A 24,658-nucleotide genomic window follows, 5' to 3' on the forward strand; every position below is an offset into this window, starting at 1 on the left:
GTATCACTGAGAGATGCTGCACATTTCTGAGTGAGTCTGCAGAATCCATTACAAAAATAAATTATACTGCTGCACTTTTTGTGCAGTGTGTGGCTGCAGCGTCATGTGACTGTCTGGAAGAGCACAACCCGTCCTACCCTTAGCGTCCACAGCTTGGATCTCATCGGTAGCCCTGCAAGGTCGGCTGGCTCCCAGCTTGTTAAAAGCTCTGACTCTGTAGGCGTACCACTGGCCCTCGACCAGGCCGGTAACCTGGAACCTGTGAGTTCAAATCATATAATATATCCAGCTGTACCAAAATAAAGACAGGACACTAATAACGTGTGGCCCAAAAAACTTAACCGGCAGTTACAAGTTCTTAAGTCTTACTTGAGTTCAGGGAGGGGATCACCGCAGGGTTCCCACTTGTCTGTACCACGCTGGCACTTGTCCACCACGTAGCCTTTAATATGGGCACCACCATCGTATTTTGGAGGCTCCCAGGACAGGAAAATGGACTTGGCACTCTTATCGCGCCACTTAAGGTTCTCAGGTGGATCAGGTACAGCTGCAGGAGAAAATACGTGAACGTGAAACAGGTGAGATTCTAGTTATCTGTCAGTTTCTCCACTCAAAGACAATTAATTTCACATGAAGTGTAAAAACACTCACTTGCAGGAGAAGAGACATTGATGGGCTCATCGATGTAGGCTGGCTCTCCAGGTCCGCACTTGTTGCATGCAGAGACGCTGAACAGATACTCCTTTCCTTCAATCACGTCTGTTACCGTGTGCTCCAGGTCAAGGACGCCAGCAGCCACCTGGAAAAATGTCACTGTCACTGCTGAGCAAATAAACTCAGACCTGGGTAGACTTCTGGGTCTGTGAACATTATTTCACACTGTGGAAGTGATGTTTTCTGTTTTTAAAAATAAAAAAGCCAACATGTCACGTGCCATGTTTGAGCCAGGCCCTGAAACCTAACAACACTGCTGCTAACAATAACAATAACTTTATTTATAAAGCGCTTTCAAACAAAGTGCTGTACAGCGATTTGAAAATAAAGAGATAAATAAATAAAAGTGATACATAGCAACACAAGTTAAAAACATAAGCAGAGTTAAAAATGATAAACATTTAAAAAACTAATAGGCAAAGAATTAAGACCTGTAGGATAGGCTGAACAAGTGTGTCTTCAACTTAGCTTTAAAACCCTCCACAGATCAGCCTGCCTAATATCTTGAGGGAGGTTGTTCCACAAAAACAGGGCACGAAAAGAAAAAGCACGCTCCCCAACTGTCTTTTTTCTGGCTTTAGGAACCTTTGGAAGGCCAGAGTCCTGAGATGGGAGCGCACGAGATGGAACATACAGTGGGGCAAAAAAGTATTTAGTCAGCCACCGATTGTGCAAGTTCCCCCACCTAAAATGATGACAGAGGTCAGTAATTTGCACCAGAGGTACACTTCAACTGTGAGAGACAGAATGTGAAAAAAAAAATCCATGAATCCACATGGTAGGATTTGTAAAGAATTTATTCGTAAATCAGGGTGGAAAATAAGTATTTGGTCAATAACAAAAATACAACTCAATACTTTGTAACATAACCTTTGTTGGCAATAACAGAGGTCAAACGTTTACTATAGGTCTTTACCAGGTTTGCACACACAGTAGCTGGTATTTTGGCCCATTCCTCCATGCAGATCTTCTCGAGAGCAGTGATGTTTTGGGGCTGTCGCCGAGCAACACGGACTTTCAACTCCCGCCACAGATTTTCTATGGGGTTGAGGTCTGGAGACTGGAGAGAGATTCCAGGACTTTCAAATGCTTCTTACGGAGCCACTCCTTTGTTGCCCGGGCGGTGTGTTTTGGATCATTGTCATGTTGGAAGACCCAGCCTCGTTTCATCTTCAAAGTTCTCACTGATGGAAGGAGGTTTTGGCTCAAAATCTCACGATACATGGCCCCATTCATTCTGTCCTTAACACGGATCAGTCGTCCTGTCCCCTTGGCAGAAAAACAGCCCCATAGCATGATGTTTCCACCCCCATGCTTCACAGTAGGTATGGTGTTCTTGGGATGCAACTCAGTATTCTTCTTCCTCCAAACACCACGAGTTGAGTTTTATACCAAAAAGTTCTACTTTGGTGTCATCTGACCACATGACATTCTCCCAATCCTCTGCTGTATCATCCATGTGCTCTCTGGCAAACTTCAGACGGGCCTGGACATGCACTGGCTTCAGCAGCGGAACACGTCTGGCACTGCGGGATTTGATTCCCTGCCGTTGTAGTGTGTTACTGATGGTGACCTTTGTTACTTTGGTCCCAGCTCTCTGCAGGTCATTCACCAGGTCCCCCCGTGTGGTTCTGGGATCTTTGCTCACCGTTCTCATGATCATTTTGACCCCACGGGATGAGATCTTGCGTGGAGCCCCAGATCGAGGGAGATTATCAGTGGTCTTGTATGTCTTCCATTTTCTGATGATTGCTCCCACAGTTGATTTTTTCACACCAAGCTGCTTGCCTATTGTAGATTCACTCTTCCCAGTCTGGTGCAGGTCTACAATACTTTTCCTGGTGTCCTTCGAAAGCTCTTTGGTCTTGGCCATGGCGGAGTTTGGAGTCTGACTGTTTGAGGCTGTGGACAGGTGTCTTTCATACAGATGATGAGTTCAAACAGGTGCCATTCATACAGGTAACGAGTGGGGGACAGAAAAGCTTCTTACAGAAGACGTTACAGGTCTGTGAGAGCCAGAGATTTTCCTTGTTTGAGGTGACCAAATACTTATTTTCCACCCTGATTTACGAATAAATTCTTTACAAATCCTACCATGTGGATTCATGGATTTTTTTTTCACATTCTGTCTCTCACAGTTGAAGTGTACCTCTGGTGCAAATTACTGACCTCTGTCATCATTTTAAGTGGGGGAACTTGCACAATCGGTGGCTGACTAAATACTTTTTTGCCCCACTGTAAAGGTGCAAAAGATTAGAGAGGTATGAAGGTGCCAAACCAGTGAAAGCCTCGTAGGTGAGCAGCTTAGAATCTGCTCGAATGTGCTCAAATTTTCCAGTTTTAGTTAAAAAGCAAGCAGCTGCATTTTGCACCATCTGAAAACCTCTAAAACTTTTCGTTGGTAGCTCAGAAAGGAGCTGCACATTCATGTATTATTTTTAGAAGGCGGTTACTTTTTCACACAAAACCAGGTAATTCACTCAGTTTACATTTTGTGATGAGCTGAAATATTTTTATTACGTACAGCGCCAAAGATGACATTACTGAAATGAGCTGAAAGTACCTTGGCCCATGTCTTGCGAGAAACTTCTCTCTTCTCAATCTGATAGTGTGTCACTGGACTTCTCCATCGTGTTCAGGTGCCTCCCACATCAAGTGGACATGTTGACGGGTCACTTCAGCCACTTTGAAGTCCTTCGGAGCACTGGGGCATGCTGGGAAAATAAGATGAAAAAGACTTCCATCAGTTTTCTTCTTTTGGGTTTGTTTCTAGATGATTTGGGGGTAACAGACGTCTCTGTACCACAATAAAATGAGCTGTCTATTAAAATAAGCACCATCATTGCTAAACTTGATCACATGGTCATGGGTTCTTACCGATGACGTTGACATCAATATCTCCAGAGACAGAGGATACGTCGTTCTCCAGCTGCAGGGTGTAGATGCCTTTGTCTGGACGAACACTAGGAGATATCGTCAGTTCCGTGTGCGTAGGCTTCGTCACCATGGAGACACGCTCATCCGCTGGGGTCAGCTCCTTCTCGCCAAAGGTCCACTTGGCCACAGGGGTTGGGTATCCAGTAATGGGAACTCTAATTGTTAGAGGCTGAGGAACAATCACCTCCAGGCCTTTCCTGAAGCCACTCAGATCAAAGGTTGGACCAACTGCCAAGAGAGAAACATTTGGTTGTGAAAGCACATCCAGTGAACTACTTGGATTTATAAAGAAGAAGTGGTTGGTTGAGTTTATGCTTGTTGCACGCACAATGAGGATCATCGGCAAGCAGTGGTCCCAGCTGCTCGGCTGGATCGGAGACACCGGCGGCATTCTCAGCGCAAACTCTGTAGAGGTACTTCTGACCAGGTTTTAGTCCAGACACCTGAAGAAAACAACAAAACAATCCAGACCAGGAAGAAAAATGTAACTGCGCTGAGGTTGAATCAGAATAAAGGCAGACTCTTCAGGTTGGCTGCATACCCGGTAGGAGAGGTCAGGACACAGTCTGGCGTTGCAGCGGAGCCACTTGTCAGAGCCGTCCTCACATTTCTCAATGATGTATCCTGTAATCATGCTGCCACCGTTGTTTATGGGCGTCTCCCAGGTCAACGTGACTGCTGTCTTGATTTGGTCACTAAAGTTCAGGTTCAGAGGTGGGCTCGGCCTCTCTGTGGGCACAAGACATGAGCAAATCAGACTGTTTGATATTTCTACACAGGACTTAGATAGAAACATTGAGAGTGAGCTCACCGATGGGATCCATGATCTTGACGGGGTTGGTGGCAGCACTGGGCCTGCCGATGCCAGCCTTGTTCTCTGCTCGGACTCTAAAGATGTACTCCTTGTACTCCACCACGTCGTTCAGCATAGCCAAGCGGTCATTGGCAGCACAGACTAAGGCTGCCTCCCACTTAACAGATGTTCTGTCACGGAGCTCAATCACATAAGCAGTGATCTCAGAGCCACCGTCAAACTTGGGGGGCTCCCAAGTGATGGTGGCACCAAACTTGTTCACTGACTCTATTGCAACATTTTCAGGAGCATCTGGAACATCTAAAGTTAGGAAACAAAAATGTGACGGACATGATTAGGACGACTGTGGAGATGGGGTTAGGATTAGTGGAGCGGGGATCTCGGGGTGTTGCTTACCAAACTTGTTTTGGCCTGGACGGCATCTTCGGTTGCAACAGCGGGTCCGCTGCCAACTCTGTTTCGAGCACAGACTCTGAAGAGGTAAAAGGATTCCTTCTGCAGGCCACTGACACAGTACTCTGGAGTGTCAGCACGGTCTGTAGCCACAGTCCAGGTCTTGCGCTTCACATCCCGTCTTTCTACAACATAGGCGATAATCTTGCTGCCACCGTCATTCTCAGGTTCCTCCCAGGCCAAACTGACCTCGCCATCAACAGTGTCAACCACTCTCAGGTTCTTGATGGGTCCCGGTACATCTGGAAAACCACCAGGACAACACTCAGAAACTCTGGTGATATCCTCCGACAGAGGACTGAGCAGTTATCTGATCACAGACTCACCAATCACATCCAGGTTGATAAAGGCTTCACCCTCACCATGCTTGTTCTTAATTACCACCTTGTACCGGCCCTGGTCCTCCTTGGCAGGGCTCTTCAGGCGGTACTCGGTCTTGTCCAAAGAGGTGTCAATATTCTGGACAGGAAGACTGGTGCCTTCAAAAAACCACTCGGCATCAGCACGAGGGTACGCGTCATAAGGCACAGTCATGACAAAGGGTTACCGGCATCTGTCACCAGGTTCTGGTCGGTGGTTTTAATCTTTGGAACAGCTGCAGGAGAGACAGAGGAGAAATTTGTACTGTTTAATTTCGCCCTGCATAACACAGAGCAGTCCAAACTGGTGGATATCATCTTAAAATAAAACTGCATGTTATGCTTTGCGTCTACAACTATATTCCCAAAACAACTTGGATGCTTCATAAAGTGTCAAGAAAAGATTTGTTTGTTTACAACTTTCTAAAAGTCTGTTAAATCAGTGATTTCTTTAACATTTCTTGAAATGCGTTTCACTACCTGTTTGCATGTGAAGTTGACTCACCTGCCAGCTCCAGCTTGGCCCGGGCATCCTTGTCTTTGGCCACGATCCTGTACTCTCCCTGATCTCTGGGTCTAATTTCACAGACCTGCAGTCTGTGGACTTTACCCTCGCTGATCATCTGGTATTTGTCTCCCTGGACGATGATCATGTTGTTCCTCATCCACTTCACCTCCACCCTGTCTTTGTTGAGCTCCACCTCAAACACGATGTCTGAACCCGGAGGTTCGAACACGTCCTGCGGTGGTCTGATGATTTCCACTGGGTCTCTGCGCAACATAAAAACACATCTCACAAGAAGATTCGTCGAATAAATCTTTGCTTTTGAAGACAAAAAGAACAAACATCTCACCTTCAACAAAGAGCCTCGCTCTCGTCCTCCTCTCATCCACACCACAGGCATATTCACACTCGTCATCAGGCCTGCACACCTTAATGATCAGTCTGCACGTCTTTCCTTCTTTTCCATTTGATATCTGTAAAAACACAACAAACATCAGGAACTTGGTACAGTCATGTATATGATACTATAAGACTTAGATAACAGCATCAGCTGTGTAATTTTGCCTCTGTACACCACTGCACTTTATTTTAAATCAAAGGTAACACAAGGTCCCAGAAGCTTCAGGCTTTTGTAATCCTCTGTCATGACCACGTATCCCAAATTTTAACTTTCTGAATATTTTCTTGGTTGATTAGCATTTGATTTGTGTTCCTTTGGATCGAAACAACAGCAGACGCAGATCTGTCATACCTGGGGCCCGCTCGAATCTCTCGTCCTTCCCTGTACCACTTGACGGCAGCCTTCTCCTTGCTCAGCTTGCAAGTGAACTCTGCATCCTCGAACTCTGTAATGGTCTGGTCTTTGAGCTGTGCCGTGAAGTCTGTGGGTGCCTCGCTAATGATCAGCTCAGCTGCACATTTGTCATCTCCGACCACGGCCGTGTACTCGCCCTCGTCTTCCATGATGCAGTCCCTTAACGGTCAGGCTGTGCTTCAGGCCATCGACTCTGTAGACGATGCGTTTGCTGAGTGTCACCTCCTGACCAGCCTTCAGCCACCTCACCGTCGCCCCGGGCCTGTTCACCTTACAGACGAAGCTGACGGTCTTCTTCTCCTGAGTCTCATTGTCCTCGATTGGCTCCAAGAACCTCAGTTTCTCCTCTGTGGAGGACCAAATGATTTCAGGGTGAACGTAAAGAAACAAAGGAGTACGTGCAACAAAGTCACTGAGCAAGAAACGGCTGCTTTGGATCAAACGTCCTGATACTCTTGGAAGAAACAGAACTTCAGTTATTCTGAATTCTTCAGATGATTTTCAGCTTTCTTTGCTTTATAACAAAGCTGACACATCCATCTGTCTTTCAGAGTCACGTCTGCGATTACTGAGAACAGGTTTAGGACACTGACCTGCCAAAAGGTGCTATAATATTAAACATAATGGAGACAGCCGTTGTATAAACTCCTAAATATGTTTCAACATTACTGTGAGCCATATACAGATAATAAAATAAGGCTGTGTGTACAGTAGAGTCACAAGAACAACTAAAGAAGCACTCAGCACTCAGGAAGCTGGCCCTGGTTTCATTAAAGAGTCAAATCCAGCCTGTAACTTCACTCAGATACTGTTACTGCCCACTCACCTGCCACTTTAGCGCTGGCAGTGCACTTGGCGAGCTCCCCTCTGTGATTGGTCAGGCTGACGGTATAGACGGCCTCATCAGCCTTCTGGCGTCTCTGATCCTCAGAGAGAAGACGTTGTCCCTTTGAGCCATCATGTACTTGCTGCTCTCAAAAATGGTCTCCTCATTCTTCAGCCACTTGGCCTTCGCTCCTTCCGTGTTGGTCTCGCAGTTAAACACGATCTCGCCTCCCTCCTTCACCTCGGTGTCTTTGATCGGAGTTATGATCCTCAGTTTTTCTAAAACAGAATTCAAACTTAATAAAACCAAACCTGCATTCTGAAATCTGTAATAAGATATGACAAAGACCATAAGTGTCTTACCGATCACTAGCAGATCTGCCACGGCTTTTAACAGTGCCAATGTGTGCAGTGTAGCCTCCCTCATCCTTCAGCTCACAGCTTTTCACAATAAGAGCTCTTCGTTTTCCTTCACTGATGATGCCGTACTTGTCTCCAGCTTCTATCTCTTTGTCTCCTCTGAACCATTTTACTTCGTAGGTGTCTTTGGAGACAGAGCAGGAGAACTCTGCCTTCTCGCCCTCCACCACTTCCTGGTTCTGAGGCCGAGCGAGGAACTCGGCTGCCAGTTCTGCAAAGGAGAAGAAGGCGGAGTTAAGGTTTGGTGGATTAGTGGATTTCTCCACGTTCTTTGTTTTGCTCTTCAGATTGCTTTTGAAATCATTACAAAGAAAATAATGACTCGGGTAGGTAATTGGTGACTTCAGTTTCTTCTATAAAATCAAAAAGTAAGCGACGTGTTTTACCGTTGAGTTTGAGCGTGGCGGATGTCCTGATGGTGGGACTCAGCCTGCAGTTGTAATCACCAGCGTCCTCCATCCTCAGGTCCCGGATGATCAGGATCCTCTTGCGTCCGTCCGTCTGTTGGTCGTAGCGACCTCCCTCTGGGAGCTCCTCGTCCCCTCGATACCAGGTAACCTCAGCGCCGGCCTTCGACACTTCGCAGATCATCTTCACGGTGTTCGTCTCTGTTCCCTCCACGTTGGACAGGTTCTTTGTAAACCTGGCTGCCCTCCTCTGAAGGAAACACGAGCACCAGGAGTTCATTTACAGAGAAATATCCATCTATTAAGTCGAGCCTAAAATCATATGTTTATAGTTTTTACAAGAATATTTCTTCAGCAGAGAAATTTCCTGCAGTGGTTAGAAAGCTGACCGTCATCAGTGAATGACGTTTTATTTTCCAGCAGAACAAACATCTGTGGCTGACATGAATAAAACGTCACTTTTTTTCTCATTGGAAGGTTGGTGAAACTGGAAATTCAACATGAATCAAACACATGAAATAAATCAGGGGTGGGCAACTCCAGGCCTCGAGTGCCGGTGTCCTGCAGGTTTTAGATTGCACCCCGGGTTCAACACACCTGAATCACATGGTTAGTTCATTACCAGGCCTCTGGAGAACTTCAAGAAATGCTGAGGAGTCATTTAGCCCTTTAAATCAGCTGTGATGGATCATGGACACATCTAAAACCTGCAGGACACCGGCACTCGAGGCCTGGAGTTGCCTACCCCTGAAATAGATGAATAATGTTCCTCACCGATGACGGTGAGTATGCCAGAGGTCTTGGAGGTTCTCGCGTCACATTCGTACTCGGCTTCATCATCAAACACAGACTTGTGGATGATAAGGATTCTCTGGACTCCCTTGGCGATGATCTCGTACTTCTTTCCTTTCCTGATCTCGCCACCGTCCTTGAACCAGCGAACCTTGAAAAATGACGACACAAGGGTTAGTCGAGAGTGTGAGAGCGGTTTCAGTCTGATCGACAGGACAGCAGCGACTGTTTGCATCCTGCTGAGCTCACCTTGGCAGACTCACGAGAAACTTCACATTCAAACTTGGCAGACTCCTTCTCTCTGACCTCAACATCCTGCAGAGGCTTTGTAAACTCAACATACGGAGCTGTGAATGGAAAAGGCCACAGCATGAGCACAGTTATGCTTTACCTCAGCTGGAGGTGCGACAGCAGATTTGAAAGATTAAAGCCTGGTTAAGGTCCTTACGTGTAACTTCCAGGAAACAAGAAGTCTTGAAGTCTTTGGCATCACATGTGTACAACTTGGCATCTTCAGGAGAGCAGTCGTGAATGATCAGAGCTCTCTTGCGTCCGTCCACGATGGTGTCGTACTTCTTGGTCTTTCTGAGCTCCTGTCCCTCCCTGAACCATCGTACCTCAGCATTCTCACGGGAAACCTCACACTCCAGAGTGGCCGTGGCTTCCTCCTCCACCGTCTGATCCTCCAGAGGCTTTGTGAACTCAACCGCTGGCTCTAAAGGTACAGAGACAGACGTGGTTAACAGGTGGTAACCACAGCCTCCTGTTAGAAATGCTTTGTCCTCGATCCTCGGAGCCCAGTCTGAGCGCGTGCCGTACCTCTGACGATAAGCTGAGCCTGAGTCTGGAAGTCCTTGGCAGTAAGTTGACCTCGCCGGCCTCCGACAGGTTCACGTCTCGGACGGTCAAAGTGTGAACTCGGCCCGCCACCCGAGTCTTCACCTGCAGGAACCGAAAACAAAGCGAGCGTCACACTTGCACACGAACACGAGCTGAACGCGTCACCATGGACACAGATACAGGGCCGTCACTTAAATAATCATTATAAATAATAATTACACTTATTCTGGTTCGTTTGCTAACAGGCGCGAGTCTGAGCGATGACTGAATAACTCCGAGTGTCAAACTGATGAAATCAGGGAAAAATACCGTTTTTATTTTTTATTGTCCACAAACTTCCAGCCTTGATTCACTTTGAGAAGCTACATCATAATAAAATATTTAAGAATTTTCTGCAGATGTGTTTTTAGAAATGAGTGAAAACCTTTGGTCATATCAACAGAATAAATTTCACTTTACTAATTTATTATTCAGCTGATCGAGCTGCTCTCTTTCACACACGGGCAGGTTTCTATCACTGGGCTGCTTTTTTCCACTTTAACCTCATTTTCTCCAGCAATGAATTCAACTCCTTTGTGTTTTTAAATAAAACTCATTCGTGATTTTTAATTCATAATTAAGCTTTATTAATTCATTATTTGGGTTCAGACACTCACCTGCTAAAAACACTGTTCAAAAATATCCAAAAATTTAAAATTCTGAAAAAACGTCATAATAAATAAATAAATAAATAAATAAATAAATAAATAAATAAATAAATAATAATAATAATAATAATAATAATAGTTTGTGGGGATAGGTTAATTGATGAATCCAAATTGCCCATAGGTGTGAATGTGGGAGTGAATGGTGTCAGGCCTGCGACAGACTAGCGACCTGTCCAGGGTGTACCCCGCCTCTCGCCCTATGACCGCTGGGATAGGCTCCAGCACCCCCGTGACAAGCCGAAGCGAATGGATGGATGGAATAATAATCATAATCATAATTGTTTTATTTAACAAAGCGCCTTTCGAAGCACTCAAGGACACTGTACACAAGCAATAACAACAGCAAACATAACAATTTACAAGATAATAAGGGTAAAACATTGAACAAATAAATAAAATAAATGAAAGTAGCAGGATGGAAACATTTATGTAGAAGTTTGAGTCTGGACTTAAAAAGAGGGAGGGAAGTGATGTTTCTTATCTCAGGAGGAAGGGATGATGGGGGCAGAGCAGCAGAAAGCCTTGCGCCACACGGTGGCTAGCCGGGGGGAAGGGACGGTGATCTGAACCAGAGTGGTATGAAGGCGAGAGATGATGGGTAGCCTTGAATGTGCACAAAAGTATCTTGAAATTGATGCGGTATTTAACCAGAAGCCAGTGAAGCTGCTGCAGAGCAGGGCTGACGTGGTGCATGGGTGATCGTGGCTCAAGAGTTGGGAGTTTGCCTTGTAATCGGAAGGTTGCCGGTTCGAGCCCCGGCTTGGACAGTCTCGGTCGTTGTGTCCTTGGGCAAGACACTTCACCCGTTGCCTACTGGTGGTGGTCAGAGGGCCCAGTGGCGCCAGTGTCCGGCAGCCTCGCCTCTGTCAGTGCGCCCCAGGGTGGCTGTGGCTGCTTCACTGGCTTCTGGTCACATCACCAGTGTGTGAATGGGTGGATGACTGAATATGTAAATCAATCAATCTTTATTTATAAAGCACTTTTCATACAGAAAAAAATGTAGCACAAAGTGCTTTACATAGTTAAAAGCAGCCCACCCCACCCTCCAACTCACTCCCCACACTTTGGAGTGTGTAAAGCGCTTTGGGGTCCTTAGGGACTAGTAAAGCGCTATATAAATACAGGCCATTTACCATAGAAAGAGTCCTGGTGATGATACGAGCAGCAGAGTTCTGGACACGCTGAAGCTGATGGATAGATTTTTGACTACGACCAAAAAGAAGAGAGTTGCTGTAATCGATCCGGGAAGTGACCGGGCTATGAACAAGGATGGCAGCGGCATGTGGGGCGAGAAAAGGACGGAGACGATTAAGGTTACGGAGTTGGAAATATGCGGACTGAGAGACGTTACTGATGTGGGAGCTAAAAGATCGAGTACCATCGCCGATGACACGCAGACTTTTCACACATGGAGAAACGGAGACTGTAACAGAAAAGCTGTTAGTTGTGGACAGTGTTTGTTTAGTGCCGACCAGGAGGATTTGTTACTGTTGAGTTTGAGAAAATTGGAAGAGAACCATGAATTTAGTTCAGCTAAGCAGAGGGTGAGAGAGGACGGGGGAGAGCAGAATCAGGTTTAGTGGACAGATACAGCTGGGTGTCATCGGCATAGCAGTGAAATGTGTCCAAGCGGAAGAAGCTAGATAATGAAACGAAGGGGCCCCAGGACAGATCCCTGCACGCCTGCAACCAGAGGAAAGGGCTGAGAAGTGAAGGATTTAAGTCGAATAAACTGAGTGCGATTTAAAGCTAGTGGGATATGGGAGAGACCGATGGAGGCGAGCCTACTGAGGAGTATCAAAGGCAGCAGTGAGATCGAGGAGAATAAGAATGGAGAGTAAACCAGAGTCAGCTTCCATGAGAAGATCAGTGAGTATTTTTATTAGTTTCAGTGCTGTGGGAGGGACGAACACCAGACTGGAACTGTTCATGCAGATTTATTATTAGTGAAGTATGAGTGGAGTTGTGCGGCGACTGTCTTTTCAAGAAGTTTTGATAGAAATGGTCAATTGGAGACGGAAATGATCAAATTACTGGGATCCTGTTTTTTTTTTCAGTATTGGGGTGATCACCACAGCTTTGGGAACAGCTCCAGTGGTAGTGAGGAGCAGTGAGAGCAGATATGAGGGGAAGCAGAGAGGGTAGACAGGCTTTGACCCAAACGGTAGGAACGGGGTCCAGGTAGAAGCTTTTGACTTACAGCTGAGATCTGAGATATCAGTGACAGAGGGAAGCTGGAAAACAGAAAAACAGTGTGAGGGAGAGGAAGTACAAAGGAAGAGCTACAGGCAACTTCAGACGGCAGGACTTGGTGTGTTTTGAGGATTTTCTCAGAGAAAAATAACAGAGAGAGTTGCAAAGGACGATGAGTAAAGGTGAGCAGGGAGAGGATCTGGTGCTCTAACAGTTAAACAGTGAAAACAGCATCTGAGGGGAATTTTCGTTCGAACAAATGATGGTCGAGTAGTGCAGATTTAGTTTGGCTGATGCATTCCTTATAATGCAAAACATGATTATTAATTCAAGCACATGTAATATGTTTAGAAACTACCAGGAACACAAAATGACCTCGACCTGCTGAGAAACATTTGTTTATTTAATGGAGATGAAAGAATCTGAGGCCTTTGTGCAGATAAGGCGACACTCGAGGGTCAGAGTCACAGATAAGAGCCGCATGTTTATCTCCCAGATATTTTTAGCTGCAGCCTCTGCAGAACCAGAGAAACATCAAACATCACAAAGACAACTTGTACACATCTGCAAAACAAACTCGTGTCTTTTCTTCATAATCCAAACTGGGATTCAGATTTTGAAATTCTTTTAAAACTCAGCTTTGTTGCTCAGAGACAGGAACAAATCAGAGCCCGGCGACCGTAAACGTGTCCTGATGGCGATTGTTTTAAAATCAGACGTGTGACAGACTCAGTGCAGGTCTGTTTGTGCCTGAAGAAAACCTGTTTCCACTAAAAGGTCCCATCTCACATTTTAAATCACACTAAAGAAGGTTTGTATGCTCGGATTTTCTAACCAAAGAGAAAAGTTTCCAAATCTGGAGTGAAAATGTTACAAATGTGAGAACAGAAATACAAAACATATAAGCAAAGCTTTCTTTTCACAAAGATAGTATTTCATTAATGCTGTCTGTGTGATCACAACAGAAACTATGAAATCATTTCTTTTTGCACCGACTCGGTTTTTTGCAGGAAATCGCTAAAATTCTCAAGGCTTAATAAAAGTAACGCTCTGTTATTTTTTAGTGTTTTACTGGATCCACACTAACTTTCTTTATTTCTGTCGTCCCATTTCTTTTCCTTCTTCTTTTGTGGTGAAGCAGAAGTTTTATGAGTGAGAAACATTTTGTTAAAAAGGAGGAAAAGCTCTGTGAGCGGTTCTCCGGTGTGGAGCGAGTTACAGGAGAGCGGGCGCTGCTGTGGTCAGACTCACCCGGTCGCTGGCCTCCATCCTCTGCCCTCCCAGGAACCACTCCACCGCGATGCCCTCGTATGACAGCTCGCACTCAAAGATGGCCGTCTCTCCAGCCGTCACCGTCACGTCCTTCAGAGGATGGACCAGCGTGATGGACCGAGCTGAGGGTAAAGACATGGTTAGCTCCTTCAACAAATGAACCGGCGTGCATTTGCTGGAGATCCTGTGGTCTGGTTCGTGTTTCAGGTTACTGCTCCTCCAATCAGAGAGCAGCCTGCCTTCAGATAAAGACTGAAGTGGTGAAAATAACCACAGGCCCTGATTGGCTGAACACTTACAGAGACGTGCGACACCCGTGTGTGACAGAAACCAGGGCTGCTGTTTGTGTGTGCTTCAGCCAAACGGCACGGAGCTTCCTCCGTGTCAGAGACGTTTTGTCCATCGTTTAAAAAATAAGGGCTAAAATGACCTCTGACCTTTGACTCTGAGCTGGGCGCTGGATCTGGCGTTGGCTGCAGAGAAGTCAACGGGTCCTGCCATGTCCATGCAGACGTTGTAGAGGATCAGTAGGTGTCTGGTTCCTTCCTCCTTAATCTCAACATCCTGAGGTAAACACGAGCACATGAAAGTCAGCTGAAAGCATCTCTGTGGCGATGAATATGAAACCGACTGCCAGGCGGGTCACTGCAGACTCACAGCTGACTGATGAAGAGCTTCTCCCTTCAGCTTCCAGTTTCCATGGACATCCTCCTCAGAAATCTCAGTCTCAAACTTGGCTGTTTCTGTCTCCGTGACCTCCACACTGTACAGCGGACGGACAACTTTGATATCCCGCTCTGCAAAAGGACAGAAATCACTATAAAAACCAGCAACATCTTCACCCGTGGAGCGCCTGTTTGTTAAAGCAGTCAAATTTAACTTCGCCAATGATGAGGCTCTAATCTACAAAGCTGAGGATCCACCAAGAAACCCAACCGGTGCTCCTCTCCAACGTTTCTACAGAGAGAGATAAATGCTGACAAAGCTCTGACAGCCTGGTGACCTCTGTGCTTAATCAGAACAAAACATCATTTATGTTCACGTCAAAGGTCTTCAAACAGCTGAACTGTAACAACAAAGCACATATCCAGATACGACGGCTACAGATGCCAAATGATCCGTTTATTACCGTCTCAGCTCGTTACCAAACACTTTGGTTTCTGTTTGTCAGGTCAAAGGTCAGACTGATTGTATTTACATGGACTTTTACCAACAGCTGAAAACTGAACGTGTTCAGAGATTTTCAGAGAAGCAGCATGCATAAAGCATGAGAGCTGGGACAGATCCATGGTTTACCTTCAATGTTGAGCTTAGCTGTGGTTTGTCCGAGCCGCAGTCGCAGGTGTACTCTCCGATGTTGGCCTTCTCTGCCTTCCTCACCATCAGGATGCGCTTCTTGCCATCGGTGACAATGGCGATGTTCTTGGAGGGGGTGATCTCCTTCCATCCTTAAACCATTTCACATCAGCTACAGCCTTGCTCAGCTCGCAGACCAGCTTCACCTCGTCCCTCTCCACTGCTGTGTAGTTCTGCAGCTTAGTGGTGAAGTAGGCGTCACCCTCTGTGTGGGGAAACGTATGTTCATTATGAAAATCAGGCGTTAGAGAAGCGTGTCTGAATCAGTCTGACAGGATGAACTCTTGGATGTTGGTGGGTGTGGCTTGCTGTCACCTGCTCTGTTTGCTTTGTTTACACCTGTTTTCTTTTCTTTTTCTTTTAAATCAGAATGAGTTGTGATTGCTTTAATGTTTGTTCTTTCTAAAGTCCTGTCATCTGGTCCTATGTTTTTATGTCATTTTGTTTCAATGTGCTTTAGAAAGGAGGCACTGACCAATGACAGTGAGCATGGCGGTCATGCTCTTGTCCATGGCCTCTACTTTGATCATGGACGTGTCGTCGATGATGACTTCCTTGAAGGCCAGCGTGTGAACCTTCGCCTGTGCCGACATGTGAACAACTTTGCTGGGATGAAGTCGGACGTCGTTCTTGTACCAGACCACCGGGATCTTGTCATGTGACAGCTCCACGCTGAATTCAGCTGTTTCACGCTCCTTTACTGTCACATCCTTAATTGCTTTGACAAACTCTAGGCGAATACCTGCCACAGGAAGACATCAGACATTGGTGCATTTAACTTTGAGTAGAAGCAGAACACAGCAGATTTGTATTTGTGACTCACAAACAAACAAAAATGAGCACCAGCGCTGTGTTCAAAGTACAGATGGACCGATCCGATATTACGTATCGGTCCGATACTGACCTAAATTACTGGATCGGATATCGGAGAGAAATAAAAAATGTAATCCGATCCATTAAATATCAAAAAAAACACCTCACAAAACGTGTGACACTGGGCTCGTAACCGTAGCACGTTGGAGCAGCTGTGTGTGGTTTGAAGCCTGCTACCAAACCGGCATTTCATCTCCGAGGAAGTGATCCCAGAGAGAAGTAAAGCAAGTGTGTAAGTTCATCTCTGAGTGTTTGTAAAGCATTCCAGCGTTAAGCTTAACAACCGATATATGGAGCGACTGCCTCTTCTTGCTGCTACTTCAATCATGAAAACTGATCAATGATCAGCTGATCGGCTTTTCTGTCGCGAGTCCTTCTCCTCTGGTTTGTTTTTGGCCCACTTTGCACCAGAAAGAGGAAACCAGCGGCTGAACAACAGCAGCACGTTTAAGCTTGATCAGCTGTTGTTAGAATTTATTTAATATTACTTTCTACTCGAGGATCTTTTTCTATGTAGCTGACGGCTGGTAACTGTGCAGGGGCGGATCTAGCAAAGTTTAGCCAGGGGGGGCCGATAGGGCATTAACAGGGAAAAGGGGGCACAAAGACATACTTTTCTTTCTTATTCTCATTTAAAATGTCGAGCTTTTAATAAATAATTATCTGACACCCAAAGTTTTAATTTGATGTAAAATGAATAGAAGTCAATTACTGTATATAGTAACTATTAAGTCTAATATACCCTAGTAAGCTATAGTACTTTTTCCTTTGGGAAGGTACCATCTGTGCAGTTCTGTTGAAGAAAGATGTTGAATCTATTTAATTATTCTTGAAAAATAATTTATTTCTGTGCATTTTTTTCACACTGCATCAATTAAAGTTGATTACGTCGATTTAAGCATCATGAGGTGGAGCGTGAGGGGTGGTTCCCTATTTTTTTTTTTTTTTTGCTGGGAGTTTGCAGCCCTGTTAGTCAGGTTGCTTAATATTTACGCTAAGTTGTCTTTAAAACACCAGAACAGGGAGGATGGAGCAGGTTTAAGTTTATTAGATTGATCAGTGTTGCTGAACTATGAAATATTTTGGGTGCAGTGCATTTTTTGCATAAAGGTATAACAGAATAGCTTTAGTGTTTTTTTTAACTTGAGTATGAACTTATACAAAAAGCAGCAAGATATTAAAAAAACAGTTTTATTGATTAAAAAACACTATATCGGATTCATATCGTATTGGCAGATATCCAAATTTATGATATCGGTATCGGACATGAAAAAGTGGTATCGTGCCATCTCTAGTTCAAAGTGAACCGAACCAGAAGACAAAGCAGAGGTAAAATCTGCCAAACTGGATTTCATCTGGAGAAGGTTTGGACAGAAGTGTTTATTTGGCGAATTTAAAACTGTAATAATTTGATCTAAATGTGAACATATGATTATAATGTGCCCTGACTCTCTGAAGGTTTCACTGGTGCCAAAGGAGTTTAAAAAAAATGAATACAACCACGACGTTACCTTGTATAACCAGTTTGCCCGTCGTCTTCTTGTCCTCGGCCTCAAACATGTACTTTGCCTCGTCATCGTAGGCGGCCGATCGGATCACCAGGACGTACAAATTTCCCTCCTGGATCACCTCGTACTTTTCATCGCTCTGCAGCTCCTGTGAGCCTTTGAGCCAACGGAAAGTCTTTGGAGTTCTCGACACCTCGACCTCGAACCTCACATCATCCTTCTCATAGACCTGAACATCAGTCATGGGTGTGAGGAATTCCAGCGGGAGTTCTGAAGAAAAACAGTGAGAAAAACAGAAAAACTTAGGCTCCTAGTTGAATTTAGATAATCATAATTATCAGTATAGTTCATTTTAGAGGATTCCTGTCGTCATAACGAGGCCCCAAACTGTGACAGTAACCAACACAGAGTAAAAGTATTGACGTTTTTATATATGGTGTCTTTGTTCAGTGGAGATGAAGTCTGATGAGAAGTCAGACCTGAGAAGGTGAAGCTCAGACGGAGGTTTGATTGAACTGCTGCGATCCCCCGCTGGCTTATTCTATGAGACGCTCTCATTTTTAGTTTCACATTTTTAGGTTACAATGATTTAAAATGTTTTTTATGAAATATGATGAGGTCAGTGGGCTGGTTTACCTTTTGACCTTGAGGTTAGCGGCGCACTTGGCATTAGCAGCAGAGTACGCCACCTCGCCGGTCATGGACACTTTGCAGTTGTAGAGGATCAGCGTGTGCTTGCCTCCTTCCTCGATGATGTCCACATCCTGTTAAACAAAGACGTAAACAGTCTGATAAACTGGCTTCATGTTATGGAGAGCGCTGCCAATGAGGCGCTTGTGATGAAGCACTCACAGAGGACGGACTGAGCACCGCTCCGTTCAGCTTCCACTGTCCGTGGACGTCGTCCTCAGAGATCTCCACTTCGAAACGAGCCGTTTCTCCATCAAACAACTCCACGCCATAAATCGGCCGGACGACTTTGATGTCGCGTGCTTTTGGGGAAAAGGGTCATGATATGAAAATGCAGTTTGTTTTTGCTTCTGGAAGAAAGGACTGATTTTACAGCTAAACAACAAAAAATGGAAGAACTGGAAACTATCAGTTTCAGTTTTGTTCCCTCGGATTTCTCATTTTAATCCAAAGTTTCTTTTTTATTTTGATTTAAAGAAAGTAAATCCATCATCTGTCCTCATACACAGTCTCGGCGGCCTCGGTCAGTCGCTAGGGGAAAATGTGGATTCTGGTTGCCGAGTGATTTTTTGGGTCACGTTGCCATGGTTTCCTGCAGTTCCCATGGAAGACGCTGACTCGGCTGCAAACTCGCCCACAGCTCACCATGAAAAGTTAAAAAAAACTGGAAACTGTGAACGCTCGCCTTCAAAGTTTTTATTTTTCATTCATTTTTAAAGTTGTGGGGATTTCAGCAGTGAGGCACAACTTTTAAATGCTCTTTGCATCTCTTTCTGAGGTTTTACTGCTGCTCAGTGAGCGTTTGCAGAGAAGCTGCTGTCTTTGATGTGAACTGCAGGCATCGATGTGTCATTCCCAGACCGGTGTGGAGATGTGCATTTTTAGAGACGTGAGGTTGCTACGGGGTCGCTCACTAGGCTGACGAGGCCTGACCTCCCTTCGGAGTCATGTTTTCCTTGTGCAGTGAAAGGCTTGAACATTTAACGTTTTACGGGTTTATTTTGACCTAGCAACCTGTAAATCTAGACAGCTTTACGATTAATTTATGATTCAACTGATTTTTATGTTTAAAAGAATTTAGGCAATCATGTCACCGTGCTTACCTTCAATATTGATGTTGGCTGACGTCTTGTCTGTTCCACAGTCACATACATATTTGCCTTTGTCGCTCAGTTCCACTTTCTTCAGGACCAGAGACCTGCGCGTGCCCTCTGACCTCATGATGACCATCTTGGAGGCGATGATTTCCTTCTCTTCGTGGTACCAAAGCACCGGGACGTCTTTGCTCAGTTCACAGTCCAGGGTCACCTCTTCTTTCTCGGTGGCTGAGTAATCCTGTAGCTTCACCACAAAGATGGGGTCGCCCTCTGGAGCAGACAGGAAGTTTTGGTTTATTACAAATAATTTGTAGATTTCATAATTTTTCTCTTGTGAAGAGCAGTCTTGTAATGCAGTATACAATATGACAATGCAAAAAGTGAGTCATGTAAGTCACGCTACTGTGAAACAGAAGTGAAAAGGAAACGAGGGAGCGCAGTTACCTACGACCGTCAGCTTGGCCATGGAGTAAATGCCTTTAGCCTCTGCCTTAATTTGGCAGGTATCATCTAGACTCAGCGTCCTCATTTCTAGAGTGTGTCTCTTTCCTTCCACGTGAATCAGAACCGTTCGGCTCACGTGGGAGTTTGACTTCGTTCGGTACCAGACCACTGGCACGTCCTCATGAGACAGCTCGAGATCAAAGCGTGCCGCGTTACCTTCTTTGACCGTTTGGTCCTGAAGCGGCTGGACAAAACTCAGCCTCATGCCTGGAATACATCGAGTCAGCGCAGACCAGACATTGGCCACTGAGCGAGCTCACAGAGGAAACATGAACAACATGAAGCGTGGCGCTTCTCTTTGCCACTTACCCTCCACCATCAGCTGAGCCGTTGATTTCTGACCCAACGCTTCGATCGTGTACTGAGCCTCGTCATCAAACTCACAGCTGTTATGATCAGCATGTGCTTCTTTCCGTCATCAATTATTTCATATTTAGGCTTGGAGTGACAATCTCTGTCCCCCTGAACCATATGACCTTTGACACGTCCTTAGTGATGGTGCACTCAAACTTAGCCTGCTTCTTTTCAGGCACAGAAAGGTCCTTGAGCGGGTCAACAAAGCCCATTTCGATTTCTGAGAGGTGCGAACGATTTGGCAATTAATAACAGAAACAAAGACACAACCACAGCTTCTCTTACCGTGTTTGCTCTGCAACAGTTTTCCATGACCAACAAAATGCAGCAGGTTACAACAGGGGAATTTTTGTCTTTGGTAAATCCGTACCTTTGACGGTGAGCATAGCGCTGGTGACGGCGTTCAGGGCCTGGTATGTCACTTCACCAGCCTGATCCAGCTGCACGTTTTTCAGTGTGAGGAAACGTTTTTTGCCCTCAGCTTTAATGTCACAGGTCTGCAAAACAAAGAGGCATGAGTGCTACTTCCCTATTCACATTTCTATAAACCCTACTAAATTTACTACAGCACAGAAGTATATGATCCTCTCATTTGTGGTTTCGAGTGGCCTGAGTCCTGCGACGAGCTCACGTTTAGCTGCTATCTCACTAGCTGGGCCCACGTCCTCATTTTAGGTTTGACAGCACATTAGTAGGTAAAGGTGACGCTTGGACATGAACTGAGCTGCGGTTTGGGGAAGGCCTCAAAGAGCCGACGGCTCCTGGCAGATCCCCGTGCACTAAATAGAAGTGAAGACTTGAAAAGCGGAGGGAGGGTGGGGCACGGAAACGAGAAGGAACAGCTTGGTGAACTGGGGGAACCTATATAGATGAGAACTGGACGGAGCATGTTTGGAGGCGTGGTGCCGCTCCTGAAATTCAGATATTTATCTCCAATAATTTACTCTGAGACAAAGCATTGTTAAATATCTTACCGGAGATCTAGTCAACACCTGGCCTTTCAGCTTCCATTCACCGGCCACATCGTCCTCTGATATCTCAGAGTCAAAGTTGGCCTCTTCCTTCTCAACCACCTCCACACTGGAGAGTGGCTTCAGGATCTCAGCCTCACGCTCTGAAAGCACCCAAAGAAAGTTAGAGTTAGAAATCTTTGCGATTGGAAAAGCGTGGTCCTCATGCTTCCCCAACGTGGATACACCAACCTCCAAGTGTCAGCTTGGCTGTATATCTGCGATCCTCCACCTGGATGGTGTAGTCTGATACATCATCAGGCTGGCAGTTATTGATGCTGAGCGTCATGTCCTTTCCATCTTTATTGATCTCGACCTTGTCAGAGGGAGTAAGCTCGTTTTCTCCTTTGAACCACTTCCAGTTGGGCGTGTCCTTGAACAGCTCACACTTGAAGGTGGCCTTTGCCTTTGGTTTCACATGCTGGTCTCTCAGAGGCTTCACCAGCCAGTCTTTGATGGTTTCTGAGGAGGAAGGGTTCACATTATATTTGTTCCTACAGTGGAAAACTGCTCAACAAGACACACTCTTATGCCTCAGTCACACTAAGGAAATATGACAACGACTTCTGTGTAACTAGGGAAAATCTTTGGTTCACTGGATTGGTAGATTGGCTGCAAGAGAGCTTGAGTGTGCAGACTGACGCCGTCCTAGTGCAGCTTTATTGCCATCTTGATGCATCAAGGTCATATTAAAGATGGCGACGGATTCCCGTCTTTGAGCAGCCATCTTTGCCAGAACAATGAGACTGCACACCGTCACAGTAATTTTGGTTGTGCCATGGTCTGTTTTCTTTGGTGCAGCATAAGGCAACTCAAACAGGGATCAACTTAGGCCTTAAATGGTGCATAAATACAAGCTCTACTGTTCATAGTCGCTGCCCTTCATATTGGTTTTTAACTGCTGGGGGACAGTTTCAGCCTGGGACCAATCCAGCTTGTAGGTGGACTCACCCTGAACGATGGACGGCACAATGACTGTATTTATCTTGTTTCATTGCTACCATGCTCTGCAGACTTCTTACCAATAACTTTGACGTTAGTTGTAGTCTTGACGTCCTCCTGTCCATCGACCTCACAGGTGTAGGCGCCGCCATCTTCATCGGTGGAGTTCTGGATGGTCACAGCATGCTGCATGCCAATTACATTAACGGCCACTTTTCCAGCCTTTGTTTTCAGAACCTGACCGTTACGTTTCCAAATGACGTCCCGTTCTTTGTTCAGCTCACAGGTGAGGTACATTGGCTGACCCTTAATGCATGTTGTCTCTGGTTCCAGTTCCTTCAACCATTTCACAGGCAGCTCTGTGGGAAAAAGGTGATTAAAAGTGTTTTCATGAATGTCAAATAAGTTTTTAAAATTGATGTTGGATTAAAACAATCGTTTACCTTCAACAATTAACTTGGCTGTGCATGTTATTTCCTTGCCCGCATTCTTAGCCACACACGTGTATTCTCCAGTGTCAGATAGTTGCACATCAATAATGTGCAACTTGCGATCTTTGCCATCAGATGTAAACTTGTGCTTGGGGCTCTCACGCAAGTTGCTGTCATCTTTCATCCACGAAGTGATGGCCGTGGAAGGCGAGACCTCGCACTCAAACACCGCGGAGGAGCCGATGGACTCAGCTTCCTGCAGCACAATGTCCTTAAGCTTCTTAATGAACTTCAGCTGGACAGGTTTGAGCTTGAATCCTCCAAATGGGTCCTCGGGAGGTGATGGGCCTTTTCCACCTGGCTTTAGACCCCGGCCCCTGCCTCCTTCACCAGGAGATGGAGTTTGTCTCGCTGCAACATCAGACACAAAAACTCCTCTTGTTGATTCAGATGTTGGGGCAAGTGACGAATTAGACAGCAGCTTACTTTGAAACTGTGAGCTACCTACTGTGACTTAAACCTACTGTGAAGAATAAACATATTCGACACAAACAACGAATCCCACAGGACAAAAAAGCTTTAGATTTATGCTCACGACGATACACAGACACAGCTGTCAGTCAGAAACGAGCTTTGAACTCAAAATTAAAATTGTAACATAAAATATATTTTTGGTTTTGTTCTAAAGACACACACAAAAAAACAACTTTGGCTTCACAAGTGTGTATGAAGCAAATGAAAGTGCCGAATGGTTTGTGCTGATGAGATCTAATGTTAGTGAGCTCTCACCCCCAAATCCTCGACCTCGGCCTTTCGCGGGCTCTTCTGTTGGTTTTCCATCTGAGCAAGAAAGAGTAGGACAAGTTTTAAGCTTCACTGCAAGAGCTCATCCTAGTCTCCAACACAAACCAAGATAAAGATGTTAACAAAACTAACAGCCAAGATTCAAGATCGTATCCAGATCACAGCTGAACATCAAATTACACACATGTAAAAAAAAAAAGTCAGTGACGAGGATGAAGGTGAGATGGAAACGGAAAAACTGTTGCAGTGAATAATAAAAACAGTGATGAAGATGAGCATCGAATGACTGATGACACAACTGAGGACGGATTTAAGATGATGACCACTTAAAAACATCACAAAGGATGGATGGGCAATGAGCAGACAGACAAACAGATGAACAAATATATAATGTAACGTAAAATTGGATGTAATGAAGATTAGATGAATCGTCTGAAATGGGATGAGGCGATTCCAGAGTCATCAGCTGGACGAGTTCACCGGCCTTCACCTCACCTCTCTTGGCGCCGGGCATGCCTGGAGTCTCCAGCGCCCCATCCACCCCTTCACCTTCCCAGTCTTCCGGTGGAACCAGCTCCCAGTCCCAGACCTCCTCATCTTCGTCGGCTACCATTTTTTCACCCTCCTCTTCACATACCTCCTCCTCTGGCTGGGTTGTCACCCGCTTCATCTCCACAGCTCCAGGAGAGATCTCCTTCACCAGAGGGATCCGCCCTGTATCAGGCCTTTCTGAGGGCCCCTCTGGTGAGGGCTTCTTGGGCACCTTTTTGAGGGTCACGGTTTCAGTGGAGTCTTTTGGCGAAACAGTCTTGGGAATCCTTTTGACTTTTTCACCACTTGGCTTCTTCTCGATGGGAATTTGCTCCACTTCACTTGGCTTTATTTTCTCTATCTTGGGTGATGGGGTCTTTTTTAGTTCAACCTTCTTCAGCTGCTCAATAGGTTTGAGGGGCTTTTCCTCTTCAGGCTTATCTTGACTTATCTTGGCTTTGGGGTGAAGGAGTCTTTTTGATTTCTGGACTTTTCTTCAGGATATC

The 24,658-nt window shown here is 45.5% G+C and overlaps 1 pseudogene; it reads right to left on the reverse strand.

Annotated features, from left to right (window-relative positions):
• Positions 1-48: 48 nt before the first annotated feature.
• Positions 49-24,658, reverse strand: part of LOC146557396 (titin-like) — a 29,657-nt pseudogene continuing 5,047 nt past the window's right edge.

This window comes from Mchenga conophoros, linkage group LG16 (assembly GCF_057382185.1).
Source record: "Mchenga conophoros isolate Kocher_MC1m ecotype Shallow Benthic linkage group LG16, M_conophoros_male_GT1.1, whole genome shotgun sequence".
Lineage (NCBI taxonomy): Eukaryota > Metazoa > Chordata > Actinopteri > Cichliformes > Cichlidae > Mchenga > Mchenga conophoros.